Raw genomic sequence first — 9,069 nt, 5'->3', positions numbered from 1 at the left:
AATTAGTAATAATCTATTTTCAACCATTTTTTATTTTTCTTGTTTTCTTGACTTTACTATCTTCACTACCTTCCAAAGCAAGAGCTAATTTGAAAAATATAAATTTTCCAATTTCACAATTGTTTCTATTTTTCTTCCTTTTCTATATGTAATTTTTCTAAATACCCATCCTTATTATTATCATTCTATATATGTTAAGACTTTAACATTATATACCCACACATCCTGATCAAAAGATATAAATATATGTATGTGTTTCATCTTCTAATCAAAAAATCAAAGAGATGTAAGTATATTGATAGTTTCATCTTCTCATCAGAAAACCCAAGCGAACAACCATCATTGGGTGGCCAGAGAACTCACTTCAAGCCCAATTTCTGTCTGGGATGGCACACTCCATCAGCACAAGATCTAGACTCATTGCAGCAATATAACCAGTAACAAAGTAAGCAATTTAACTAGTTAAATAGTCAAATTTTGATAGTAAGTAAGAAAAATAAATAGATATATCCCAGAAAAAAGTGAAAATCCTGTTGTTATATTTATAAAACATTCTCTCTCATAATTGGCTCATAACTTCAACTAAATTTATAGCTCTAAATAATGTTCAACATTAAATTTGTCTTAATTTTGTCCACTAGTAGCTATGATTGAAAGTGAACTTCCACTAAAATCTTCAGTGGTATTTTTGAAAACATGTCAAAATTATTTTGAAAAAAAACAATTTTATAATAATTAATTAAACTACACTAAAAACAAAAATATAAATTATAAAATTGATACCATTGTTAAAAAATAAAAAGGAAAAAAGAAAACAAAAAAATGACCAATTGTAGACACATAATACGTTACATCGTACAAATCCAACCAACTCAACATCTTACAAATTCAACCAACTATAAGGAAAATATAATATTTCTTTCAGGATGATAAAACATATAAGAATACACTAGAAAAATGGAAAATGGTGTGGAAAATGGTGCAGCGGTGATTGCGTGATGATTGTAATTACGGTACACAATACTTGGAATTTGTCGGGGAACAATTTCCACAGGCACTTTGGCAGAACTTGGCTAAACTACGTCCATAAACATTTGCACTAAAACTCTTATTCTTAATCGCCCCACTTATTAAAAACATACTTAATACACACACCTAGTAACAGTAACCGGGTCGCCATTATTCCTTGATAGGCACTTGATCGACGAGAATTTTGAATATTTGGTCCTTCACTTCCTTGTTAGATACGGAGAAGCCGTCTCCGTATCTGTACAGTAATTGAAGTCCTCGCGTTATATTGAAATTGAACTTCTTGCAACATAATGGTACACTGTCCTCCTTAAGATACTCCAGATTCAATTCCTCAAGGGAGAGATGAAGGATGCCCTTGATGTGATTCATCGCATTTTCGACGGTAGAATCAGGATTGTCTTTAATATAACAAGCTATACTCGAAGCCATCTCCCCGTGTTCCTTCTCGTCCTTCATTGCAAATAGTGAAGACGAATCAGTATTTTGCATAGATTTCTACGCATGCAAATAAATCTCGATTTAGATGCCAAATACCTCGAAATCTTTCAAGTCGTCGATGAGTCTGCCCGTAAATTCTGAGAGCTCCTGCATCTTAGACGGAGAATATATTTGCTCCAGAACGTTGTTTGGGAGAAGTTGACCCATCAAGAGAAAGGGAAACAAATTTAGAATACACAACCCTGAGCTAGCGCAAGCATTCTTTATGTACTCATTAAACGTGGGCATATGAGCAGTCGCTATCCATTCCGCTTCCTGCAAATAAGACTCAAGATATCGCTGCCACTGAAAATACAACCAGGGAAAGTACATTAATGGTTAATCGTTAATGTGTTAATCTGCTTCCCCCTTTCAATTAAAAAATCTCAAAAGGTCCTTTCCACCGTCAATTGGCTTCTTACGAGGTCGATGGAAGTAAAATGAAAATACTAATAACATCCCATTAAACTAATCCCACTACAGAATCACATATCTTCCTAAACACATACGCCATTGCACTTTAATGTGGCTGTCATATCCCGCTTTTGCACTTTGACGACTTGATCAGCCAATTCATTCGCTGTTTTGATCAGCCAATGCAATTTTTATGTGGTCTGGAAGGTCATCTATCAGTGAAAGATCCCATCTGAAAATGGCACAAAATTTTTTCAAGATATATAACAGGCGCAGAAAATATATGATTGGAATATTCTGGGAAACTAGAAATAACTCAATTGGTAATTTGCACAAAGTCTGTATAATTTGAATTCACAGTCTGACTGCCTCTCTGGTGGTTTTCAGTTCGTCCAAGAGACCGTGAGTGTCATAGAAGTCATCTAGAACAGTTGCCAACACACAAGCTTGTGCGAAGGCAATTCTGCTTTGAGAGAATTCGGGCTCGAAAATGCATGTAGCCGCCCAGAAAACAAATTCCACGTGACGTATCCTATAGAAATTCAGCTGTGCACTTTCTGACTCTCGCCACCACCTACGCAGCACAAAAATGTATTGCAGAGGGTGAACTCTTATCATGATCTGCCAAAATTCACAATCAGTATATATTTATTCTGCGTAATATTAACGAGTTTTATTTAATTACAACGACATTTAGGTAGGGAGACTAATTTTTTCTGTAATATTAGGAAAATGTTTACACTACGATGAATTAATTTGCAGATAGTTATTATGAATGAGATTTATTTTTTAATATTATTAATAATATGAAAAAAGAAATACCTGTGGTTTAGGTTTTTGACATGTTGAGAATGGAAGTTAGTTTGGGAATTAAACTTATCAAGAAGTCTAAAATATATAATTTAATTTAATACAAGGTATATTGTGATAATAAATATCCTATTATGGGTGAATAAGTCTTATAAATAAGCTTATAAATATTTTTATTTTTTAAAGCTCAACCTGTATTGAACTGTTAAAAAAACGCTCTCGACGCTATAAACTATGAAAATGGCAAGTACCGATCACTACCTTGTAATAAACTGTAACTCTTTCTGATGTATGCATTGCAGGATATTGAAGTCCAATTTGGCTAACTCCGGAACTTTTTGGTTGAAATTCGACCTAAATAAAAATTTGGAAAGAGGATTTAGCATGGCATTACAATATTCGTAATTTGAAGTTAAGTCTAATATATATAATTAAGAGGGCCAGTACTTGAGCCACGAGCTGTTTTGTCCATATATTTCAATAAAGCTCCTGGCCTCCCATCTGGGCGCACTGCAATACCAGGGAAACTCCAATGCGTACTTTACCTAAACAACAATGATGAAGTTAAATCCTTTATAAACCATGGACACCATCCTTCATTTAAATTTTAATTTAGACTTTGATCTCCCTCTTCCAAAAGACTTTGATCTACGTCGGTCACATCCCCGCGTCCAGCTAAAACTTGATTTAGATATTCTCTTGTGAAAGCGTTTGCCTCTTGCATCACTTTTTCTCCGGGAAATGAAATGTCTGAAGCTCGAAGTAACGACAACATGCTTCTCACTCGTTTCTCTCCAGTAAAATTGCAGAAGAACCTCGCGTTTTCGCCCTTGAAATTCTCCAACACACCTGTTTGGAAACTTTGGAATATAAGTACAGAATTGAATTAAAAATAATAAAAATAAGCATGTGTTTTGATAGTAAAAATGTAGTTAAACACCTACATCTATTCTCTTATTTTTTTTTAAACAACTACACCTATTACATTAAAAATTTCCAACACATTCGTTCAATGTTTAGTAATATAAAAAAAACTTTTGATGAATGCGTCAGCGGATAACACCTTTAATGAGCCCATTTAATACGCGTCAGCTACGAGATTCGAATCCCGGACGGAATTAACAAAATCCATTTATGCAAATATGTATACCTGCTGTTTGTTATCGAGGAGATTCATTAAGTAGGTTATTTGAGTTTGGAACTTGTCTAAAGTTCAATGTTTATTAATAAACGTTTTCACTTTCACCATTCAACTTAGGCTAGCCCAATATAGTGCGCTCTTTCACTTATACTGCCTAACAATATTAGAAAATATCTTGAAGCTTTACATCAAATTAATTGCAGTTGATACCACCTGAAGACACGTTATATCGATGCAGTCGGAGAGCACGAAATCCTAAAGCTGTCGCGTTAAGATCTTTGCAGGAATCGCTCGATCCCACTCCGATGCCCTTTTCGTTCCAACATCTACTCAGCTTATCAGTCAGCATGGGAATCGAAAATAGCCCCAAAATCGGAGTGCACATATATGTAAACGGTAAATTAAATTTATTTATCTGTCCAGATTCACGTACCTGTAAACGTAATCTAGGGCACCTGTTTTTATTTCAGGTTGAAAATGTGGATCAATTCCAAGGCATTCCAACGTGTCAACTATGTGAAGACGTTTGATTAGATCATAATTGCTATCTTCCATTTCGCTCAAAAGTAATTGCTTGATCTCCTCAACCAGCATTCCAACGCGTTCATAATATGCCGGTGCCTAATTACAGTTCAGTGCAATTAAAAAAAAACATAGAGAATGAGATAGATGCCATGATGGGCTCACAGGTAACAACCAAAAAAAACACTAAAAAGCAGATGACAGAGCGAGAGATAGGTGCCATGTGAGAGAGAGAGATTGAAAGTATACCCCATAGGGCGAGTTGAGGGATTGTATGAACTCATCATCCCACACGTTTCCGTGGCGATTGGCCGTGCGTCGAGGGATGGAAAATTCATTGCTCATTTTGGTGGAAGCAGATTCAGAAATCTCAGCCATAACAGCACGCTTTGCTATGCGATTTACTTAATGAGTCGACCATAGCGGCTCGCTTATATATATACACGCCTAACACTACAATTTCCTGCTTGACATAAAAAAGTACGAAGCCTCAGATGACATCGATGCTAAAAGACAAATCGCACAGAATATTTGAGAGAGTTCGGAGTATCAGACAAAAAATTTGGGATAATTTCTATGCCCTCCCACTGATAATATTATAGTGTGAAATCGTCGGAATATTGGTGCTTTCATGGAAATATGGATTATGCGCACGAGAAAAGCTTGAATGTAGCTAATTAAACTATGTCATATATTTTTGCCACATTCAGTCAGAGTAAAGTTAAAATTAAACCATATTTTATATATATTTGCGAAAGGTCGGCGAGAGTAAAGTTAATATTAAACTATATTTTATATATATTTGCGAACGTTAAGTCATAAAGTTAATATGAAACTATATTTTATACATATATATGCGGACGTTAAGTCGTAAAGTTAATATGGAACAATAAACAATATATTTTTGCGAATGTTAGGTCAAAGTTAATTGCATGATGTTAGGTGAATGTTGGGTGTGTTTGAAGGGAGTGAAATTGAACTTTAGTGCATCTCAATTCCTATATTTTATTAAACTATTATATTAATAATGTTAATTATATTATTAATATTGACATGTGTTTGATGTTTTTAAATTTACAATATTCTTAATATTTTAAATATATATCCGTTAATTATAAATTTTTAATTTTTAAAATATTATAAATTAATATAAATAAAAAGATTTATATATAATTAACTAATAGTTAGCATTTTTGTTTTTTTGTTCATATAAAATTATACAGGACATAGATCTTTGGTTTAAGCACAGGGGTCAACAAAAGATTTGTTGTAGTTTAGTGGAACGTCGATATTTTCACTTTACGAAACAGGTGTAAGTCATTTCACATGAGGTGTGCTATGCCCATACTAAGATGGAGATTAGGATCATGTGTCAAGGAGAGTTATGCAAATACTATCATTCCCATCTACTCTAAAAACCATAACATTTGACATATATCATCGCAAAGCATAACGAGCAAAACATCCAAGAGATAGAAGACATACATTCATTCATATGAAAAAATTTGAAGAGGCACATCCAACTAACACATTTAGAACCATAATGAAATCCCGCAACTCTTCCCATTAACTTAAAGCATCATTTCATTCTGGCTCTATCACCATTCAAATAGGAAAAGGAGAGCGAGCATATAAAGTATCTGAGAATCAGACAAACACAAAACCATGCTAAGTCCCATAGATTTAGTGGTAGCATCTCAACATATGAGATTTTTCTTCTCATTTCCTTTTCCTTTAGTTTTTATAAACTTCACTAGCCTGAACTGCCAGTCACTTCCTCAGATGCCACACCCTTTCCTTCATGGTTTCTTCTGTGGCTCAGAAGTGACTGCTCCATCTCTCATTGATGACTGTTGCGGCTCAGCTGCACTTCCATGTCCCCATATTTTCCACTTACCAATCTTCAGTGTCTAATGGATCTTGGCAAATTTTCTTTCTTTCCTCAGTTGTTTCCTCCACAACTACCCTTTGGTCACACTTGTCAAAATGTGTCAAAAACTTTATCCCGCAAAACAAAGGACCCAACAGGCCCCGACCACAATCAATTGACTCATGCCCGATTCAATCCTTTGTTTATGTTAATGTTTCTTCTTGCTACTACAGGGCTCTGGCTTGTCCTACATATTCTTGAATCGTTTCTTCATGTGTTGTAGGTTCTCCTTCAAATGAAGGACCAAACTATGGGACAGATTGCTTGGCTACAATCTTGAATTGTGTATAGACAACAAGGGTTGACCACCAGGGATCCCTGAGGGTGCTATCTTGCTCAATAAATTTTGCGGTAACTTCAGTTGTTGATTGGCTAGGTCTTGCTTTCAGTAGAGAATTCCACTAAGTATATTCTTTTGTGCAAAGTTGTTGTAGTTTCTAGAAATGGATCCTTGTTGATCACTTGAGGTCACGAAGTAGAGCATTGGTTGCGTGTAAGTCATCCTTAATCTGCTGGATCTGCTTCTCAAGAAATCCAGTCTATGCAAGAATATCTTGTCACTGGTTGAGGTCGGGTGTGGTGAAGGCTTCATTGAACAACTAGTGAGCATGTTGTCACAGAGTATATACCGATTGATTTTTCTTGGCAAAGAACCCTGACCAATCATGAACCTGAGTGAAGTTTTCTTTCTCCTCTCTCGTAGCCTGATGAAGGGATGCCTTCAAATAAGCCACATCAGTGATCTTCTCCTCAATGTCTCTGGCATACTGGGTGGCAGGATCATGGAGTGCGCTTTGGCTTGCTGCAATAGTCTTCTGAAGCTTCTTGTTTGCCCTAGAGTCCACCTTAAGGTAATGATGAAGTGGTGTCCACCTGAAGGTAATCGATTGGAAATTTGCACAAAGTATCTATAATTGGAGTTCACCTTCTTAGTCTCTCTATGATGGTTCTGAGTATTTCCAACGAAACATGAGTGTTATAGAGTTTATCTAGAATCATTGAATGGTATGGATTTAACTTTCACACATTATTTTAAGATATTTTTTACAAGGGTTGATATTTATGTGAAAATGGTTGATATTTATGTCAAAAATTGTTTTGTCATTTTTGTATTTTTAATTAAATTGATTAATTTTTAAAAGATGTCAAAAAAATATGGGTTATGGTTTGTTTGGCATGTAGTAGGAAACTATGGTATTGACCCATGATATTTTAACAAAGCCTATATACATTTCAGTGATCTTCATAATAATATCAAAATAAATCTCCATCATTAAAAATATTGTCATATATTTAACCCATATACTAATAATATCATTATTTAAAATAAAATTATACTGCAAATAATTTTTATAATTTTTTTAATTTTGACAATATAAAATATATTATCAAGTGCTTTTATCTTTATCAATATTTATCAACTATTTAATTTATATAATTATACATTCATAATTAACAAAAATAGATTTATTTTTTTTTCCAATGAAAAATAAACGAAAAAAATTAATAATTAATGTTTTAACTTCCTCAAATTTTCTGTTTACACCTTGAATTCAACTATTTCGTATACATTCTAGAATTTTATATGATAACAAACCGTATTATAGGAAAATTTAGTAATTGCAGAGGAAAAAATATTCATTTAACACTTATATAATACTAAAACGAAGTGGATAAAAATAATTTCATTTAGCATTTATTGGTATAAAATTTAGTATTTTATTTAATAAAAAATTATATGATAAAAATAATTTCATTTAACATATATTTGTACAGTGTTTAAATATTATATGATAAGAAAATTTGGTAAATGAATATGAATGATTTTTTATCTAATAATTATTTATTAAGATAACTACATTAATCAATATGATTGATGTATGTAGATAGAGGTATGAGGTATAGACATATATCAATCACATGCACAATCACATTATCAAATATAGTTAAAAAATGTTGATAAGCATTAATGGTAGTAGTAGTAATAATAATAAAATGCATAGTCTAACTTATAGACGAAACAATTATTTTTCACCGGAATTCACCAAAATTTGGCAATACAATTTCAAGATTTTTTGCTCTTTAAAATACATTTTTAAATGCATAAATGATTTAGAACCCTGGAAAACCATTGGGACACCCGAATTATGCAGATTAAACAATTTCAACTCAAGTTTAACCGGAAAAAAAATATTGTAAAAAGGGTCATTTAGTCTATAAGTTAGACTACGCCATAATAACAATAATAAATAACTATTACAATAAAACTATTATTTTTATTATTATAACTAATAATAATTATTAATTTATATTAATTATTGCTAATTAGTTATTATTATAATTATTTTAAATTAATTATTGTTATTATTCAGCAATTACTATTATTATGATTATTGTTATTAATTAATATTATTCGTATTTTTAATAAATATTATTATTTTTATTTTCGATTTAGTTTCCGGAGAATCCACAGTAAGAAACTTTTTATGCCAACGTTTTGAATCCCAACTGGGATCCATCATCAGGACAACTTGAATGCTTGATAGAAGAAGAGCTTAGCTGAGAGATTAAATAGTAATGAGGAGAGTAAAATGAGATGAGGGTCGGCTCTCAATATCTGATGATGAGAGTCGGCTGCTACAAATTATTTTAATTAATTAATTAATTTTTTAATTATTTTTATTTTTTTATTTTTTTTTAATAATAAAGATTGATCATTATAATTAAAATTTTATTAATATTT

General features: G+C 32.6%; 1 pseudogene; it reads right to left on the bottom strand.

Annotated features, from left to right (window-relative positions):
- Positions 1 to 1,179: 1,179 nt before the first annotated feature.
- LOC149192882 (delta-selinene-like synthase, chloroplastic) lies at positions 1,180 to 4,774 on the bottom strand (annotated as a pseudogene).
- Between the last annotated feature and the right edge of the window lie 4,295 nt (positions 4,775 to 9,069).

The sequence above is a fragment of the Pinus tabuliformis genome, chromosome 2_2 (genome assembly GCF_031772625.1).
Source record: "Pinus tabuliformis cultivar Carrire ecotype Pingquan chromosome 2_2, CPIR1, whole genome shotgun sequence".
Lineage (NCBI taxonomy): Eukaryota > Viridiplantae > Streptophyta > Pinopsida > Pinales > Pinaceae > Pinus > Pinus tabuliformis.
Note: the sequence above shows the minus strand (reverse complement) of the source record. Positions and strands in the feature narration are given on the sequence as shown.